The sequence below is a fragment of the Hyla sarda genome, chromosome 1 (assembly GCF_029499605.1).
Source record: "Hyla sarda isolate aHylSar1 chromosome 1, aHylSar1.hap1, whole genome shotgun sequence".
In the NCBI taxonomy this organism is placed as follows: domain Eukaryota; kingdom Metazoa; phylum Chordata; class Amphibia; order Anura; family Hylidae; genus Hyla; species Hyla sarda.
The window spans coordinates 315,109,939-315,129,233 of record NC_079189.1 but is presented as its reverse complement, the minus strand read 5'-3'; positions in this window follow the sequence as shown (position 1 = coordinate 315,129,233).

The window sequence follows — 19,295 nt, the reverse complement described above, 5'->3', positions numbered from 1 at the left end:
TCCTGGCTTTTATGGATCAAAATTATTTATTTAAATTCCATTTTGGCTTGGGGCACCCCTTGAGAAAAAAAATTAGCGGGACACCCTTACCGAAGAATTTTAAAAATATGTTTCTTATGTAGATTACAGTACGGTTTTATGCAGCGACTCACAAATGACATATTCACTGATCAGAGTCATTTTCTTATTTTCTTCTTCCCCATCTGGCACAGGACATCATGAATAATCTGTTCCGGCCAAAACTCTTGGCCAGAACCTGCAACACAAACATATTAGTTTTAGGGTCTGCACTTTTCTAGCATACATCTTTAACCCCTTAAGGACGCAGGACGTAAATGTACGTCCTGGTGCGGTGGTACTTAACTCACCATGACGTACATTTACGTCCTGTGCATAACCGCGGGCATCGGAGCGATGCCCGTGTCATGCGCGGCTGTTCCCGGCTGCTGATTGCAGCCATGGACCTGCCGGCAATGGGCGACGCCCGCGATCTCGCGGGCGTCCGCCATTAACCCCTCAGGTGCCGGGATCAATACAGATCCCGGCATCTGCGGTAGTGCGCGATTTGAATGAATGATCGGATTGCCCGCAGCGGTGCTGCGGGGATCCGATCATTCAGAAAGCCGCACGGAGGTCCCCTCACCTTCCTCCGTCCGGCTCCCGGCGTCTCCTGCTCTGGTCTGAGATCGAGCAGACCAGAGCAGAAGATCGCCGATAACACTGATCTGTTCTATGTCCTATACATAGAACAGATCAGTATTAGCAATCATGGTACTGCTATGAATAGTCCCCTATGGGGACTATTCAAGAAAAAAAATGTAAAAAAAATGTAAAAGTAAAAAAAAGTGAAAAATCCCCTCCCCCAATAAAAAAGTAAAACGTTTGTTTTTTCCTATTTTACCCCCAAAAAGCGTAAAAAATAAATTTTATAGACATATTTGGTATCACCGCGTGCGTAAATGTCCGAACTATTACAATAAAATGTTAATGATCCCGTACGGTGAACGGCGTGAACGGAAAAAAAAAAGTCCAAAATTGCTACTTTTTTAATACATTTTATTAAAAAAAATTCTAAAAAATGTATTAAAAGTTTTTGATATGCAAATGTGGTATCAAAAAAAAGTACAGATCATGGTGCAAAAAATGAGACCCCATACCGCCGCTTATACGGAAAAATTAGGTCATCAAAATAAAGGGATTATAAACGTACTAATTTGGTTAAAAAGTTTGTGATTTTTTTTAAGCACAACAATAATAGAAAAGTATGTAATAATGGGTATCATTTTAATCGTATTGACCCTCAGAATAAAGAACACATGTCATTTTTACCATAAATTGTACAGCGTGAAAACGAAACCTTCCAAAATTAGCAAAATTGCGTTTTTCTTTTTAATTTCCCCACAAAAATAGTGTTGTTTGGTTGCGCCATACATTTTATGATATAATGAGTGATGTCATTACAAAGGACAACTGGTCGCGCAAAAAACAAGACCTCATACTAGTCTGTGGATGAAAATATAAAAGAGTTATGATTTTTAGAAGGCGAGGAGGAAAAAATGAAAACGTAAAAATTTAATTGTCTGAGTCCTTAACCTCCTGAGCGGTATTCCCGAGCGTGACTCGGGGTTAATTTTCCCAGCCAGGATCGGTAACCCCGAGTCACGCTCGGGGTAGAATTGCAGAGTTCCCGGCCGGGCTGCACAATATATCGCAAAAGCAATGCGATATAGCGATGCGGCCCCCGGGAAAACATGCGATTATCTGCTCTGGTCGGCTCCCGATGCGGGGGCCGGCCAGAGCAGGTAAAGAAAAATACTAAAAGTCAGTGTTTCCCTACCAGGGGGCCTCCAGCTGTTCCAAAACTACAACTCTCAGCATGCCCGAACAGCCAAAGGCTGTCCGGGCATGCTGGGAGTAGTAGTTTCACAATAGCTGGAGGCCCCCTGGTAGAAAAACACTGAGCTAAGTGTAAAGGGAAGAAGTAGTAAAATAAAAAAACCTTTTGCTCACCTAGTCCCGGTCCCTGCAGATGCCGTTCCCCTCCGTGCGGTCCTCTATTCACTATTCATCTTCTAGGACCTTTCACTTTTCAGCCAATCACAGGCCGCAGTGGTGTAAAGCCTTTGATTGGCTGAAGGGGAAAGGGCTTGTTCTGCAGGAAATACACTAGGTTTGAAATCTGCCCGGCAAACCTAGTGTATGTTACTGCAGGACAAGACAAGGTGACAAAGGGGGGGGGGGGGAGGGGGTATGAATGTGACAAAGGGGGGGATGTGACAAGGGGGGAATGTGACAGCGGGGGAATGTGACAGGGGGGGAATGTGACAGGGGGGGAATGTGACAGAGGGGGAATGTGACTGGGGGGGAATGTGACTGGGGGGGGAATGTGAAAAGGGGGGAATGTGACAAGGAGGGAATGTGACTGGGGGGGGATGTGACAGGGGGGGAGGGGAATGTGACATGAAGGGGGGATGTGACAGGGGGGAGGGGAATGTGACATGAAGGGGGGATGTGACAGGGGGGGAGGGGAATTGTGACATGAAGGGGGGATGTGACGGGGGGAGGGGAATGTGACATGAAGGGGGGATGTGACAAGGGGGGGATGTGACAGGGGGAGGGGAATGTAACATGAAGGGGGGGAATGTGACAAGGGGGGGAATGTGACAAGGGGGGAAGAATGTGACAAGAAGGGGGGAGAATGTGACGGGGGATGTGACAAGGGAGAGGGGAATGTGACGGGGGAGATGTGAAATGGGCAGGGGGAGATGTGAAATCGTACCGCTTTTGGTACACATTTCCAGACAGAATCATACCGCCAGGGAGGTTAAAGGAGTAGTCCAGTGGTGACTCAGTGGTGAGCAACTTATCCCCTATCCTAAGGATAGGGGATAAGTTGCAGATCGCGGGGGTCCGATCGCTGGGGCCCCCTGCGATCTCCTGTACGGAGCCCTAACAGCCGCGGGAAGGGGGCGTGTCGACCTCCGCACGAGGCGGCGGCCGACACGCCCCCTCAATACAAGTCTATGGCAGAGCCGAAGCGCTGCCTTCGGCAATCTCCGGTGCTCTGCCATTGAGATGTATTGAGGGGGCGTGTCGGCCGCCGCTTCGTGCGGGGGTCGACACCCGCTATCTGGGCCGAGAGCCGGGGCCCCGTACAGAGAGATCGCAAGGGGCCCCAGCGGTCGGACCCCCGCAATCTCAAACTTATCCCCTATCCTTAGGATAGGGGATAAGTTTTTCACCACTGGACTACCCCTTTAAGGCCAAAATGGGCTGAGTCCTTAAGGGGTTAAGCAAAGTCTTCTAACTACAAGGTTATTATAAGAGTGAGCAGATAAGTGCTAAACATTGTTACATGATGGGATGTGCATTACAGACAGAGCTGTAGTTAGGTCTTTTTGCTCCTCAGAAGAGAACAGAAAATTGTGCACCCCCCCACTCCCCCCCATTTTGGCTTGGGGCACCTCTTGGGGAAAAAAAATTAGTGGGACACCCTTACTGAATAATCAGTCACTCTTTTTTTTTCTTCCCCATCTGGCACCAGGGCCGGTTTTAGGCTTAGCGTGGCCCTAGGCAAAATCAAAAGAGGGGCCCCAAAAGTCGTAATAGTGCACTAACCAGATTTGCACATTTTTGGTCACTTCAAATACGATAAAACATATCTAAAAAGCAATTGAAAAGTCCCATCAAAACAAAAATAGTGTTACGCTTGCGGCGTCCCTCTCTCTGCAGCGCCCCGGTCAGACCCGCTGACCGGGAGCGCTGCACTGACACTGCCGGCGGGGATGCGATTCGCATAGCGGGACGCGCCCGCTCGCGAATCGCATCCCAAGTCACTCACCTGTCCCGGCCCCCGACTGTCATGTCCTGGCGCGCGCAGCTCCGCTCCTTAGAGCGATTTAAAGGGCCAGTGCACCAATGATTGGTGCCTGGCCCAATCAGCCTAATTAGCTTCCACCTGCTCCCTGTCCATATTACCTCACTTCCCCTGCACTTACTTGCCGGATCTTGTTGCCTTGTGCCAGAGAAAGCGTTTAGTGTTGTCCAAAGCCTGTCTTCCAGATCTCCTGCTATCCTCATTGACTACGAACCTTGCCGCCTGCCCCGACCTTCTGCTACGTCTGACCTTGCCTCTGCCTAGTCCTTCTGTCCCATGCCTTCTCAGCAATCAGCGAGGTTGAGCTGTTGCCGGTGGATACGACCTGGTTGCTACCGCCGCAGCAAGACCATCCCGCTTTGCGGCGGGCTCTGGTGAAAACCAGTAGCAACCCTAGAACCGGTCCACCGACACGGTCAACGCCAATCCCTTGCTCACACAGAGGATCCACATCCAGCCTGCTGATCCTAACAGTAGATCCGGCCATGGATCCCGCTGAGGTGCCGCTGCCAAGTCTTGCTGACCTATCCACAGTGGTCGCCCAGCAATCGCAGCAAATTGCCCAACAAGGACAGCAGCTGTCGCAGTTTACCGCCACGTTACAGCAACTTCTGCCACTGCTACAGCAGCAACCATCTCCTCCGCCAGCTCCTGCACCTCCTCCACAGCGAGTGGCCGCTCCTAGCCTCCGATTTTCCCTGCCGGACAAATTTGATGGGGACTCTAGACTCTGCCGTGGCTTCTTGTCTCAATGTTCCCTACATATGGAGATGTTGTCGGACCAATTTCCTACAGAACGGTCTAAGGTGGCGTTCGTAGTGAGTCTTCTGTCTGGAAAGGCCTTGTCTTGGGCCACACCGCTCTGGGACCGCAATGATCCTGCCACAGCCACAGTCCAGTCCTTCTTCGCTGAAGTCCGTAGTGTCTTCGAGGAACCAGCCCGAGCTTCTTCTGCCGAGACTGCCCTGCTGAACCTGGTCCAGGGTAATTCTTCAGTAGGCGAGTACGCCATCCAATTTCGTACTCTCGCCTCCGAATTATCTTGGAATAACGAGGCCCTCTGCGCGACCTTTGAAAAAGGCATATCCAGTAACATCAAGGATGTGCTGGCCGCACGAGAGATTCCTGCCAACCTGCAAGAACTTATCCATTTAGCCACCTGCATTGATATGCGTTTTTCTGAAAGACACCAGGAGCTCCGCCAGGAAAAAGACCTTGATCTCTGGGCACCTCTCTCACAGTATCCTTTGCAATCTACCCCTGTGCCTCCCGCCGAGGAGGCTATGCAAGTGAATCGGTCTCGCCTGACCCATGAAGAAAGGACTCGCCGTAGGGAGGAAAATTTATGTCTGTACTGCGCTAGTACCGAACATTTCTTGGTGGATTGCCCTATTCGCCCTCCATGTCTGGGAAACGCACACATGCACCCAGCTCACGTGGGTGTGACGTCTCTTGGTACAAAGTCTGCTTCTCCACGTCTCACTGTGCCCGTGCGGATTTCTCCTTCTGCCAACTCCTCCTTCTCCTTCCTTCCAAAGCCTGTGTTCCAGATCTCCTGCTATCCATATTGACTACGAACCTTGCCGCCTGCCCCGACCTTCTGCTACGTCTTACCTTGCCTCTGCTAGTCCTTCTGTCCCACGCCTTCTCAGCAGTCAGCGAGGTTGAGCCGTTGCCGGTGGATACGACCTGGTTGCTACCGCCGCAGCAAGACCATCCCGCTTTGCGGCGGGCTCTGGTGAAAACCAGTAGCAACCCTAGAACCGGTCCACCGACATGGTCCACGCCAATCCCTCGCTGACACAGAGGATCCACATCCAGCCTGCCGATCCTAACAAATAGTACCGATAAAAACTACAAATCACAGTGCAAAAAATTACCCTCATACATCCCCCATATGCAGCAAAATAAGAGTTATAGGGATCAGGATAGTACAATTTTATATTTTTGTATAGTTCCCCCCACATTAGGTTGTCAGTATTGTTCCCCCACATTTGGTTGTAGTTCCCCCACATTAGGTTGACAGTATAGTTCCCCCCACATTAGGTTGACAGTATAGTTCCCCCCACATTAGGTTGACAGTATAGTTCCCCCCACATTAGGTTGACAGTATAGTTCCCCCACATTAGGTTGTAGTCCTCCCACATTAGGTTGACAGTATTTCCCCCCCCCCCCCCACATTAGGTTGGCAGTATAGTTCCCCCCACATTAGGTTGTCAGTATAGTTCCCCCACATTCGGTTGCCAGTATAGTTCCCCCCACATTAGGTTGACAGTATAGTTCCCCCCACATTAGGTTATCAGTATAGTTCCCCCACATTAGGTTGTAGTTCTCCCACATTAGGTTGACAGTATAGTTTCCCCCCCCCCCACATTAGGTTGGCAGTATAGTTCCCCCCACATTAGGTTGACAGTATAGTTCCCCCCACATTAGGTTGACAGTATAGTTCCCCCCACATTAGGTTATCAGTATAGTTCCCCCCACATTAGGTTGACAGTATAGTTCTCCCCACATTAGGGTAGCAGTATGTTCCCATACATTAGGTTGTCTGTATAGTCCCCCCACATTAGGTTGACAGTATAGTTCCCCCCACATTAGGTTGGTAGTATAGTTCCCCCCCACATTAGGTTGGCAGTATAGTTCCCTCCACATTAGGTTGGTAGTATAGCTTCCCCACATTAGGTTGTAGTTCCCCCACATTAGGTTGGCAGTATAGTTCCCCCACATTAGGATGTAGTTTCCCAAAATTAGGTTGGCAATATAGTTCCCCCCACATTAGGTTGTCAGTATAGTTCCCCCACATTCGGTTGCCAGTATAATTCCCCCCACGTTAGGTTGACAGTATAGTTCCCCCCACATTAGGTTGACAGTATAGTTCTTCCCACATTAGGTTGACAGTATAGTTCCCCCACATTAGGTTGACAGTATAGTTCCCCCACATTAGGTTGACAGTATAGCCCCCCCCCACATTAGGTTGGCAGTATAGTTCCCCCCCACATTAGGTTGACAGTATAGTTCCCCCCACATTAGGTTGACAGTATAGTTCCCCCCACATTAGGTTGACAGTATAGTTCCCCCCACATTAGGTTGACAGTATAGTTCCCCCCCCCCCCACATTAGGTTGACAGTATAGTTTCCCCCACATTAGGGTAGCAGTATGTTCCCGCACATTAGGTTGTCTGTATAGTCCCCCCACATTAGGTTGACAGTATAGTTCCCCCCACATTAGGTTGATAGTATAGTTCCCCCCCCCCACATTAGGTTGGCAGTATAGTTCCCTCCACATTAGGTTGGTAGTATAGCTTCCCCACATTAGGTTGTAGTTCCCCCACATTAGGTTGGTAGTATAGTTCCCCCACATTAGGATGTAGTTCCCCAAAATTAGGTTGGCAATATAGTTCCCCCCACATTAGGTTGTAGTTCCCCCACATTAGGTAGGCAGTATAGTTCCCCCACATTAGGTAGGCAGTATGGTTTCCCCACATTAAGTTGGCAGTATATTCCCCCACATTAGGTTGGCAGTATATTCCCCCACATTAGGTTGGCAGTATAGTTCCCCCACAGTAGGTTGGCAGCATAGTTCCTCCACATTAGGTTGGCAGTATAGTTCCCCACATTAGGTTGGCAGTATAAGTCTCCCCACATTAGGTTGGCAGTATAGTTCCCCCACATTAGGTTGGCAGTATATTTCCCCACATTAGGCGCAGTATAGTTCCCCACATTAGGTGCAGTATAAGTCCCCCCACATTAGGTTGGCAGTATAGTTCCCCCCATTAGGTGCATTATAAGTCCCCCCCACATTAGGTTGCCAGTATATTCCCCCACATTAGGTTGGCAGTATGGTTCCCCACATTAGGTGCATTATAAGTCCCCCACATTAGGTTGGCAGTATATTCCCCCACAGTTGGTTGGCAGTATATTCCCCCACAGTTGATTGGCAGTATAGTTCCCCCCACAGAAGGTCGGCAGTATAGTTCCCCCACATTTGGTCCCCCCTCTCTCCCTGCTTTTTGTATTACCGTATTCATATTTCCTTACCTGGCCGCGCTCAGGCTCAGGTAATGCGGTCTTGTGGGCTGTGGGGATATGACGAGTCCTGCCTCACACCGGCACCTCTGCACAGCAGACGTCACTCATCATTTCCTGGAGCCGCATCGGGACTGCTACAAGCAGCCGGTGTAATGAAGAAAACTGTGTCTTGAAGCGTTCTGTGTCCCAAACAGCTGATGAAAGTGCTTATTTTCTTCATTACACCGGCACTGCAGGGAACAAGGAGTGACGTCAGCCGTGCAGAGGAGCCGGTGTGAGGCAGGAAACGTCACTCAGTGTTTCCCAAACAGGGTGCCTCCAGCTGTTGCAAAACTACAACTCCCAGCATGCCCGTACAGCCGATGCTGGGAGTTGTAGTTTTGCAACAGCTGGAGGCACCCTGGTTGGGAAACACTGATATACAGGATAGAGGACATATTTATCATAAACAGCTCATCCACCGCTGGTCACTGTTTTAAAGGAGTACTCCGGTGCTTACACATCTTATCCCTTATCCAAAGGATAGGGGATAAGATGCCTGATCACGGGAGTCCCGCAGCTGGGGACACCCGTGATCATGCACGCGGCACCCCGTTTGTAATCAGCCCCCGGAGCGTGTTCGCTCCGGGTCTGATTATGGTCGCCCGCAGGGCCGACGGCGTGTGACATCACGCCTCCGCCCCCTTGTGACATCACGCTCCGCCCCTCAATGCAAGCCTATGGGAGGGGGCATGATAGCTATCACGCCCCCTCCCGTAGGCTTGCATTGAGGGGCGGAGCGTGACGTCACGCGGAGGCGTGACATCACACACCGCCGGCACTGCGGTCGACCATAATCAGACTGATTACAAACGGGGTGTCGGTTGCATGATCACGGGCGTCCCCAGCTGCGATAGGGGATAAGATGTGTAAGCACCGGAGTACCCCTTTAAAGTGGCCGCAGCATGGCTGCTGATCTTTAACAAGCAGCCGGCGCTACGGCCACTTTAAAACAGCTGCTACTGAGTCGCTGGCAGGGGGCCCCCTGGGGGATGGGGGCCCTAGGCAATTGCCTGGTTTGCCCCGCCCTAACGCTGGCCCTGTCTGGCACAGGGCATCATGGAACCTGCAACAAAAACATATTAGTATTAGGCTCTGCACTTTTCCAGCATTATCCTCCCCTTTACCCTACAAATGACTCCAGCCTCCTCCAAACACAATGCCACCAGCCTTCCCACAACGCACAAGGGGAGATTTATCTAAACCTGTGCAGAGGAAAAGTTGCCCATAGCAACTAAGCAGCTTGCTTCTTTCATTTTTAACAAGGCTATTGTAAAATGAAATAAGAAATCTGATGTGGTGTACATGGGAGAAAGGGGTGTACATGGGTGGCAGAGGGCATTACAGGGGTGACAGAGGGGTGTACGGGGTAACCGTGGGGTGTAGAGGGGTGACAGAAGGGTGTAGAGGGGTGACAGAGGGGTGTACAGGGGTTACAGAGAGGTTACGAGGGGTGACAGAGAGGTGTAAAGGAGTGAAAGAAGGGTGGGGGTGCACTACCTGAAGTTGAGTAGGCCTCTGTCAGCACCGCCCCTGCTCCTTCACTCCATCCACATCATTCTACTGAGGGACCAGGGAGAATCCAGAGTCCAGAGCTGCTCCACAGGAGAGGGAGGATACATGAGGATTGGAGCAGCAGCATCACCTGTCCCGACACTGCACACAGACTTTCCTCCCGCCTGGCCTGCATGCCTGTGACTCACAGGTGCGCAGACCTGGGCAGAAAAATTTAAAAATGTTAGCGCCATATTTCACACCAGAGTTTCCTGGCACCCTTGTTGGGAATCAATGCCTTAGTGTGCTGGATGCCCCTTGCGCCCCCTTGCAACAGCGCACCTGAGGCAATAGCCTCACTCTACTCATCTGAGCTATAGCCCTGATTACAGAACATGCAAGTGCATAAAATGCAAACTTCAAAATACACTAAAATCTGTGATAAAAGTGCTATCAAAAAGAGGTAGTATTATATGTGACAAGGTCATCAAGGGTGGATTTAAAAGGGGGGCAGTTTAACCTCTTAAGGACCCAGGACGTATGGGTACGTCCTGGGTCCCGGTCCTGCGATATAACGCGGGGTCACACGGTGACCCCGCATCATATAGCGGCGGGCCCGGCGTCATAGGGAAGCCGGGACCCGCCTCTAATAGCGCGCGGCACTGATCGCTGTGCCGCGCGCTATTAACCCTTTAGCCGCGCACTCAAAGCTGAGCCGCGCAGCTAAAAACTAAAGTGAAAGTTGCCGGTTAGCTCAGGGAGCTGTTCGGGATCGCCGCGGTATAATCGCGGCATCCCGAACAGCTGTAGCACAGGAGGAGGTCTTCTTACCTTCTCCTGTGTTGTCCGATCGCTGAATGAATGCTTCAAGCCTGAGATCCAGGCTTGAGCAATCAATTGCCGAAAACACTGATTGATCCATTCCTATGGAGATGGATCAATCAGTGTAAAAGATCAGTACGTGCAATGTTATAGCCCCCTATAGGAGCTATAATATTGCATAAGAAAAGTGTAAAAAAATCATTAACCCTTTCAATTATCCCTTCCCTTAATAAAAGTTTGAATCACCCGGCATTTCCAAAAATAAAAAAAATATTATGTAAATAATAATAAAAATAAACATATGTGGTATCGCCGCGTGCGGAAATGTCCAAATTATAAAAATATACCGCTTTTTAAACCGCTCGTTCAATGGCGTACGCGCAAAAAAATTCCAAATTCCAAAATAGCGCATTTTTGATCACTTTTTATACCACAAAAAAGTGAATAAAAAGTGATCAAAAAGTCTGATCAGAACAAAAATGGTACTGATAAAAACTTCAGATGATGGCGCAAAAAATGAGTCCTCAAAGCGCCCTGAACAGAGAAAAATAAAAAAGTTATAGGGGTCAAAAGATGACCATTTTAAACGTATAAATTTTCCTGCATGTATTCATGATTTTTTTCGGAAGTGATAAAAATTCAAACCTATACAAGTAGGGTATCATTTTAACCGTATGGACCTACAGAATAAAGATAAGGTATCATTTTTGACAAAAAATGTACTGCGTAAAAACAGAAGCCCCCAAAACTTACAAAATAGTGTTTTTTCATAAATTTTATCGCACATTGATTTTTTTTCCAGTTTCACCGTAGATTTTTGGGTAAAATGACTAATGTCATTACAAAGTAGAATTAGTGACGCAAAAATTAAGCCATTTTATATAATTTTTGGTGAAAATTTTTAAGAGTTATGATTTTTTAAAGTTAAGGAGGAAAAATTGAAAATGAAAAAACGGAAAAAGCCCGAGTCCTTAAGGGGTTAAGTTGTAGAAATTTCTGCAACAGTCCGTTCTATAAATCTTAGTGAGGCGAACTCTGAGATTAATGTTTTGCCACCAGTTGGTTTCAAAAATTTTTATCTAAATTTGTAATTTTCTTCTTCTTAAAAATCTTAACACTTCCACTACGTGAAGCTGGAATAACCGTGGCTGCTGGCACAAGACTTGCCCTCCAATGGGTCCTCAAAAAAGGATTTTAACCCCTTAAGGATTCAGCGTTTTTCCGTTTTTGGATTTTCATTTTTTCCTCGTCACCTTCTAAAAATCATAACGCTTTCAATTTTGCACATAAAATTCCATATGATGGCTTATTTTTTGCACCACCAATTCTACTGTGCAGTGACATTAGTCATTTTACCAAAAAATCCACGGCGAAACGGAAAAAAAAATCATTACGCGACAAAATTGAAGAAAAAATTTCATTTTGTTAATTTTGGGGGCTTCCGTTTCTACGCAGTGCATTTTTCGGTAAAAATGACACCTTATCTTTATTCTTTAGATCCATACGGTTAAAATTATGATACCCTACTTATATAGGTTTGATTTTTTCATACTTCTGAAAAAAATCATAACTACATGCAGGAAAATTTATATGTTTAAAATTGTCATCTTCTAACCCCTATAACTTTTACATTTTTCTGTGTACGGGCCGGTATGAGGACTCATTTTTTGCGCCGTGATCTGAAGTTTTTATCGGTACGATTGTTGCATTGATTTTACATCATAAAAAATGAATAAAAAGCGATCAAAAAGTACAAAGTGACCAAAAATACGCTATTATGGACTTTGGAATTTTTTTGTGCGTACACCATTGACCTTGCGTTTAATTAACAATATATTTTTATAGTTCGGACATTTACGCATGCGGCGATACCACATATTTTTATATACACTTTTTTTTTATGAGAAAAGGGGGGTGATTCAAACTTTTATAAGGGAAGGGGTTAAATGACCTTTAGGGGGCTATAACACTGCACACACTGATCTCTTATGCTGATCCCTGCAGAGCCATAGCTTTGCATCGATCAGCGAGATAGGAGCTCGATTGCTCAAGCCTGTAGCTCAGGCTTTGAGCAATCAAACGCTGATCGGACACGACGGAGCAAGGTAAGGGGACCTCCGCTCGCGTCCTAGCTGATCGGGACATCGCGATTTTATCGCGATAGTCCTGATCAGCCTGAATGAGCTGTCGGGAAGCTTTCACTTTCATTTTCGATGCAGCGATCAACTTTGATTGCCACGTCTGAAGGGTTAATAGCGCGTGGCATAACGATCTGTGCTGCGCGCTATTAGCCCAGGGTCCCGGCTATCAATAGCAGCCGGGACCGACCCGGTGTGATGCTGGGTCACGGCGCCACCCCGTTTTAAACACCGGGACCGGGCCATGTGTCCTTAAGAGGTTAAAAAATGTAAATAAATTAAATGAAAAAGCTCTTTAATCTCTTCAATTGTGATGCCATATGGTCTCCCGACCCTGCTGCCACATCCAGACACTTTGCGACAGTGATTCTAATAGCAACGCCTGTAATCTGCATGTGACTTGCAAATTTTTTAATTATATATATATATATATATATATATATATATATAACTCAACGTGTGTGTGTATGTATGTATGTATGTATGTGTGTATGTTCCAGCATCACGTCCAAACGGCTAAAGATATTAAGATGAAACTTGGCACACATGTTACTTATATGTCAACAACAAACATAGGATAGGGGATTTAACCCTTACTCATCCCCATTTGCCAGGGGCAGGGTTTATGTTTAAAGTCCCATACAAGTCTATAGGAAATATATGTTACTGCATAACTTCCAAACGGCTGGAGATATTTCGATAATACTTGGTCACATGTTACTTATATGTCCACTTAAAATATAGGGTAGTTAATTTAACCCTTAACTACCCCCATTTGTGAGGGTCAGAGTTTTTGTTTAAAGTCACATGCAAATCAATGGAAAATGTATGTTACCACATAACTTCCGTACGGCTGGAGATATTTCAATACCTGGTACACATATTACAGGTCGGGATATGAGGACGGGATGGGAGGAAGGGATAGGAAGAAGGGATAGGAGGTCGGGATAGGAGGTCGTGGATAGGAGGATGGGATAGGAGGTCAGGATAGGAGGTCGAGATAGATGGATGGGATAGGATGTCGGGATAGGAGGATGAGATAGGAGGATGGGATAGGAAGATGGGATAGGAGGTCGAGATAGGTTGGGATACTGGGTTGGGATATGACAACAATATATGAGGATGCGATATGAAGTCAAAAGCTTCCTCCTTTGTTTATTTTCCTCCCCAACAAGGATTAGGAAGGAAAAACCGGGCAACGCCGGGTATTCAGCCAGTCTATATATATAAAACTCAATGGCCCTCATTTACTTAGAGTGTCGGGTTTATCTCTGAGTGTTTCCTCATTTACTCCGTGTATTTTTCTCCCTGATTTACTAATGTGTCGCACGGGGAAAAAAATTGTGCCACGGGTTGGAAAATGTGTCGCAGGGTAAATTGTATATATGTCCCCCGCACAGCGCATGTTATATATGTCCCCCGCACAGCACTATCATTATCATATACCCCCTGCAGCGCATGTGTATATATATATATATATATACCCCCGCACAGCGCTATTATATACCCACTGCAGCGCATGTGTAATATATATCCCCCCGCATAGCGCTATTATATACCCCCCGCAGCGCATGAGTATATATATATATATACCCCCCGCACAGTGCTATTATATACCCCCCGCAGCGCATGAGTATATATATATATATATACCCCCCGGACAGCACTATTATATACCCCCCGCAGCACATGTGTACACATATATATATCCCCCCCCACATAGCGCTATTATATACCCCCCGCAGCGCATGTAGATATATATTTTATATGCCTCGCACAGCGCATCTATATACGTATGCTTCTGAAGTGCTATCAATGACTAATGCAGTGGTCTCCTCCAACTTGCGGACCTCCAGATGTTGCAAAACTACAACTTCCAGCATGCACGGACAGCCATTGGCTGTCCGTGCATTCAGGGAGTTGTAGTTTTGCAACATCTGGAGGTCCGCAGGTTGGAGACCACTGGGCTTCAGAGGCATACGTATATAGAAGCGAAGTGGGGAGCAGACATATAGCGTTATCTGGTCCCCACTTCGCTTCTATACACAGTCCTCAGCAAACACCACAGCAGCCCCATCGCCTCCCTCATCCCCAGTGTTATAATTACCTGTTCCCGGCCCAGGTCCGCAATGCTTCTGGCTTCGGCGCTGTTGCTGTGTGCTGTCACTGTGCGTTGGGGAGTGACGTCCCCAACGCACAGTGACAGCGCACAGCAACAGCGCCGAAGCCAGAAGTATAACACCGGGGATGGGGGAGGCGATGGGGCATCTGTGGTGTTTGCTGAGGACTGTGTATAGAAGCGAAGTGGGGACCAGATAACGCTATATGTCTGCTCCCCACTTCGCTTCTATATACGTATGCCTCTGAAGCGCAGTGGTCTCCAACCTGCAGACCTCCAGATGTTGGAAAACTACAACTCCCAGAATGCCCGAACAGCCAACGGCTGTCCGTGCATGCTGGGAGTTGTAGTTTTGCAACATCTGGAGGTCCGCAAGTTGGAGGAGACCACTGGATTAGTCATTGATAGCACTTCAGAGGCATACGTATATAGATGCGCTGTGCGGGGCATATATAATATATATCTACATGCGCTGCGGGGGGTATATAATAGCGCTGAGCGGGGGTATATATATATGTATATATATATATACATGCGCTGCGGGGGGTATATAATAGCGCTGTGCGGGGGGTATATATATACACACATGCGCTGCGGGGGGTAGATAATAGCGCTATGCGGGGGGATATCTATTACACATGCGCTGCGGGGGGTATATATATATGTACACATGCGCTGCGGGGGGTATATAATAGTGCTATGCGGGGGGATATATATATATGTACACATGCGCTGCGGGGGGTATATAATAGCACTATGCGGGGGGATATATATATATATGTACACATGCGCTGTGGGGGGTATATAATAGCTTTGTGCGGGGGGCATATATATATATATATATATATATATATATATATGTACACATGTGCTGCGGCGGGGGACAAGACATATAGCGCAGCAGGGGGCAAGATATATAGAAGCTGTGGGGACATATACAAAACCCCCAGCGATTATATATATCTTTCCCCACCGCAGCTCGTAGGGATCCCTGATTGGCTCTTCAGTACGGGCCATTCAAGGATCCCAGCGGGGAATTTGAAAATGAAAGTAAAATACACCGCACATCGCTGGGGAGCGGACCATGCTCCCCTGCTTAATAACTTTTGATCGGATCGGGTCTCAGAAGTGAGACCCGATGCGATCAACCCCTTAGCCCCTGTACTACTGCCCCAACATGGAACAGACCCTGTTCCATGATGGGGGTAGGATTCACTCGGTTTTCAGTAATTTCCAGACAGCTCAGAGCTGTCGGGTTTTAGTGAAGAAAAATTCACAGGTTTTCCGGTGAGTTTTTCATCATACTCCGAGTGTTTTTTCTGTTTGGTCGGGAATACGCCCCTTTTTGTGATAACCACGCCCATTTTGACGGGTTTAAAAACACTCGGAGTGATGATATATTTTGTCGGGTTGTGCGACCAAATTTGTGTCACATGGGCTATGCAACACAAATTTGGTCGCACAACCCGACAAAAAAAGTTGGGTTGACATTAGTAAATGAGGGCTAATGTGTGTGTGTATGTGCATGTGTATGTTCCAGCATCACGTCTAAACAACTAAAGATATTAACATGAAACTTGGCACACATGTTACTTATATGTCAACAACAAACAAATGATAGGTAATTTAACCCTTACTCACCCCCATTTGCCAGGGTCGGGGTTTTTGTTTAAGGTCCCATACAAGTCTGTGGGAAATATGCGTTGCTGAATAACTTACAAACGGCTGGAGATATTTCGATAATACTTGGTCACATGTTACTTATATGTCCACTTAAAATATAGGATAATTAATTTAACCCTTAACTAGCCCCCCCCCCCCCCCCCCCCCGATTTGTGAGGGTCAAGGTTTTTATTTAAAGTCCCATGAAAATCAATGGGAAATGTATGTTCCCAAATAACTTCCGTACGACTGGAGATATTTCGATAATACCTGGTGCACATATTACTTATATGTTAAAAAGATATGATAGTTAAATTAACCCTTACCTAAACCCTTACATTAAAGATGAGTTTCTATTTCAAGTCCCATGCGAGTATATGGGACTTCCAGGACCTTACTCCACAAGCTCCGCTCTGCATCTCCTGGTGAATGTGTAAATCCGGCTTTCAAGCCACACCCCATCTCACAAAGAGAGGAGGTCAGGATAGGAGGTCGGGAAAGGAGGTCGAGATATGAGGATGGGATATGAGGTTGGGATATAAGGACGGGATATGAGGTCAAGATGGGAGGACAGGATAGGAGGTCAGGATATAAGGACGAGATATGATGACGGGATATGAGGTCGGGATATGAGGACAGGATATGAGGACGAGATATGAGGACGAGATATGAGGACGGGATATGAGGTTGAGATATGAGGATGGGATAGGAGGTCGGGATATGAGGATGGCATATGAGGACAGCATATGAGGACGGGATAGGAGGTTGAGATATGAGGACAGGATATGAGGTCAAGATGTGAGATCGAGATATGAGGATGGGATAGGACGACGGGATATGAAGACGGGATATGAGGTCGGAATATGAGGTTGAGATATGAAAATGTGATATGGGGTCGGGATATGAGGTTGAGATAGGAGGTTGGTGTATAAGGACTGGGTATTTCAACAATATATGGGGATGGGATATGAAGCCAAAAGCTTCCTCCTTTGTTGATTTTCCACCCCAACAAGGATGATGAAGGAAAAACCGGGCAAGGTAGTATATATGTAAAATTCAATGTGTGTGTATGTTCCAGCATCACGTCCAAACGGCTAAAGATATTAACATGAAACTTGGCACACATGTTACTAATATGCCAACAACAAACATAGGATAGGTAATTTAACCCTTACCAACCCCCATTTGTCAGTGTCAGGGTTTTTTGTTTAAAGTCCCATACAAGTCTATGGGAACTATATGTTACTGCATAACTTCCAAACGGTTGGAGATATTTTGATAATACATGGTCACATGTTTCCTATATGTCCACTAAAAATATAGGATACTTAATTTAAAGGACAACTGCAGCGCAATATACACTTATCCCCTATCTACAAGATAGGGGATAAGTGTTTGATCGCGGGGGGTCCGACCGCTGGGACCCCCCTCGATCTCCCTAACGGGGCGCTGCCATTAACGCTCATGGGGACATAGCGTCGACCTAGAGGTCGACGGTGATGCCCCGTCTACTCCCCGTCCCCATACAGTTCTATGGGGGAGACATAGAGATGTATGGAGGAGGCGTGCCGGCTGCAACGTCATGCTGCAGCAGGCATGCCCCCTGCACGGGACCTCCGCGGCCCCGTACAGGAGATCACAGGGGGTCCCAGCGGTCGGACCCCCCGCGATCAAACACTTATCCCCTATCCTGTGGATAGTGGATAAGTGTTAATCACGCTGCAGATGTCCTTTAACCCTTAACTACCCCCATTTGTGAGGGTCAGGGTTTTTGTTTAAAGTCCCATGCCAATCTATGTGAAATGTATGGAAATGACAGGATATGAGGACGGGATATGAGGTCGGGATATGAGGTCGAGATATGAGGTCGGGATATAAGGACGAGATATGAGGACGGGATATGAGGTCAAGATACAAGGATGGGATATGAGGTCGGTATATGGGGATGAGATATGAGGTCAAGATACAAGGATGGGATATGAGGTCGGTATATGGGGATGAGATATAATGATGGGATATAAGGACGGGAAAGGAGGTCGGGATATGAGGTCAGGACAAGATATGAGGTCGGGATATGACTATGGGATATGAGGACTGGATATAAGGATGGGATATGAGGGAGGGATATGAGGTCGGGATATAGGGACGGGATATAGTCAGGATTTAGGGACAAGATATGAGGACAAAAGCTTCCTCCTTTGTTGCTTTTCCTCCCCTACAAGGATAAGGTAGAAAAAAAACGGGCAGCGCTGGGTACTCAGCTAGTACCAATATATTTTATAAAACCAAGAATCACAGAATTTTTCAACCATTTAGATTTTAAATAAAATCATAAGTAGTAAGTTGCATGCTTTATGAGACTTCATATAACATGGGATTTCAGCATTGCTTCTAAGGGAGAATATGTATGTAGGAGTATTGTTCAGTGTGAAGCTGTACACAGCTGTGTACTCTGAGCCTTATACTAACAGTTTTGGTTTCTTTCTATTGGATTTCTATGTCCTATTTAAAAGTACTCAACCTGTAACTTCATAAATCTAGTATTTTACAACATATATAGTTATATAGAGTAATTTCAGAACAACATGGGATTCTTATTTAGGGTCTTGCTATGTAAGCAACTGGACAACCCATTTATTATAGGATATGATGTCTTCTATTGGTGTTCCTGCTGGTAATGTAGGAATATCTATCTGTGGATCTATCTGTTTATTAACCCCTTAAGGACTCAGTGTTTTTCAGTTTTAGCATTTTCGTTTTTACCTCCTTACCTTTTAAAAATCATAAAACTTTCAATTTTCCATCTAAAAATCCATATGATGGCTTATTTTTTGTGCCACCAATTCTACTTTGTAAGGACATCAGTCATTCTACCCAAAAATTTATGGCAAAACCCCAAAAAATAAATCATTGTGCGAGAAAATTGAAAAAAATTACCCGCCATTTTCTACTTTTGGGGGCTTCCGTTTCTAAGAAGTGCATTTTTCGGTAAAAATGACACCTTATCTTTATTCTGTAGGTCCATACAATTAAAATAATACCCTACTTTTATAGGTTTGATTTTGTCTTATTTCTGGAATAAATCATAACTACATGCAGAAAAATGTATACGTTT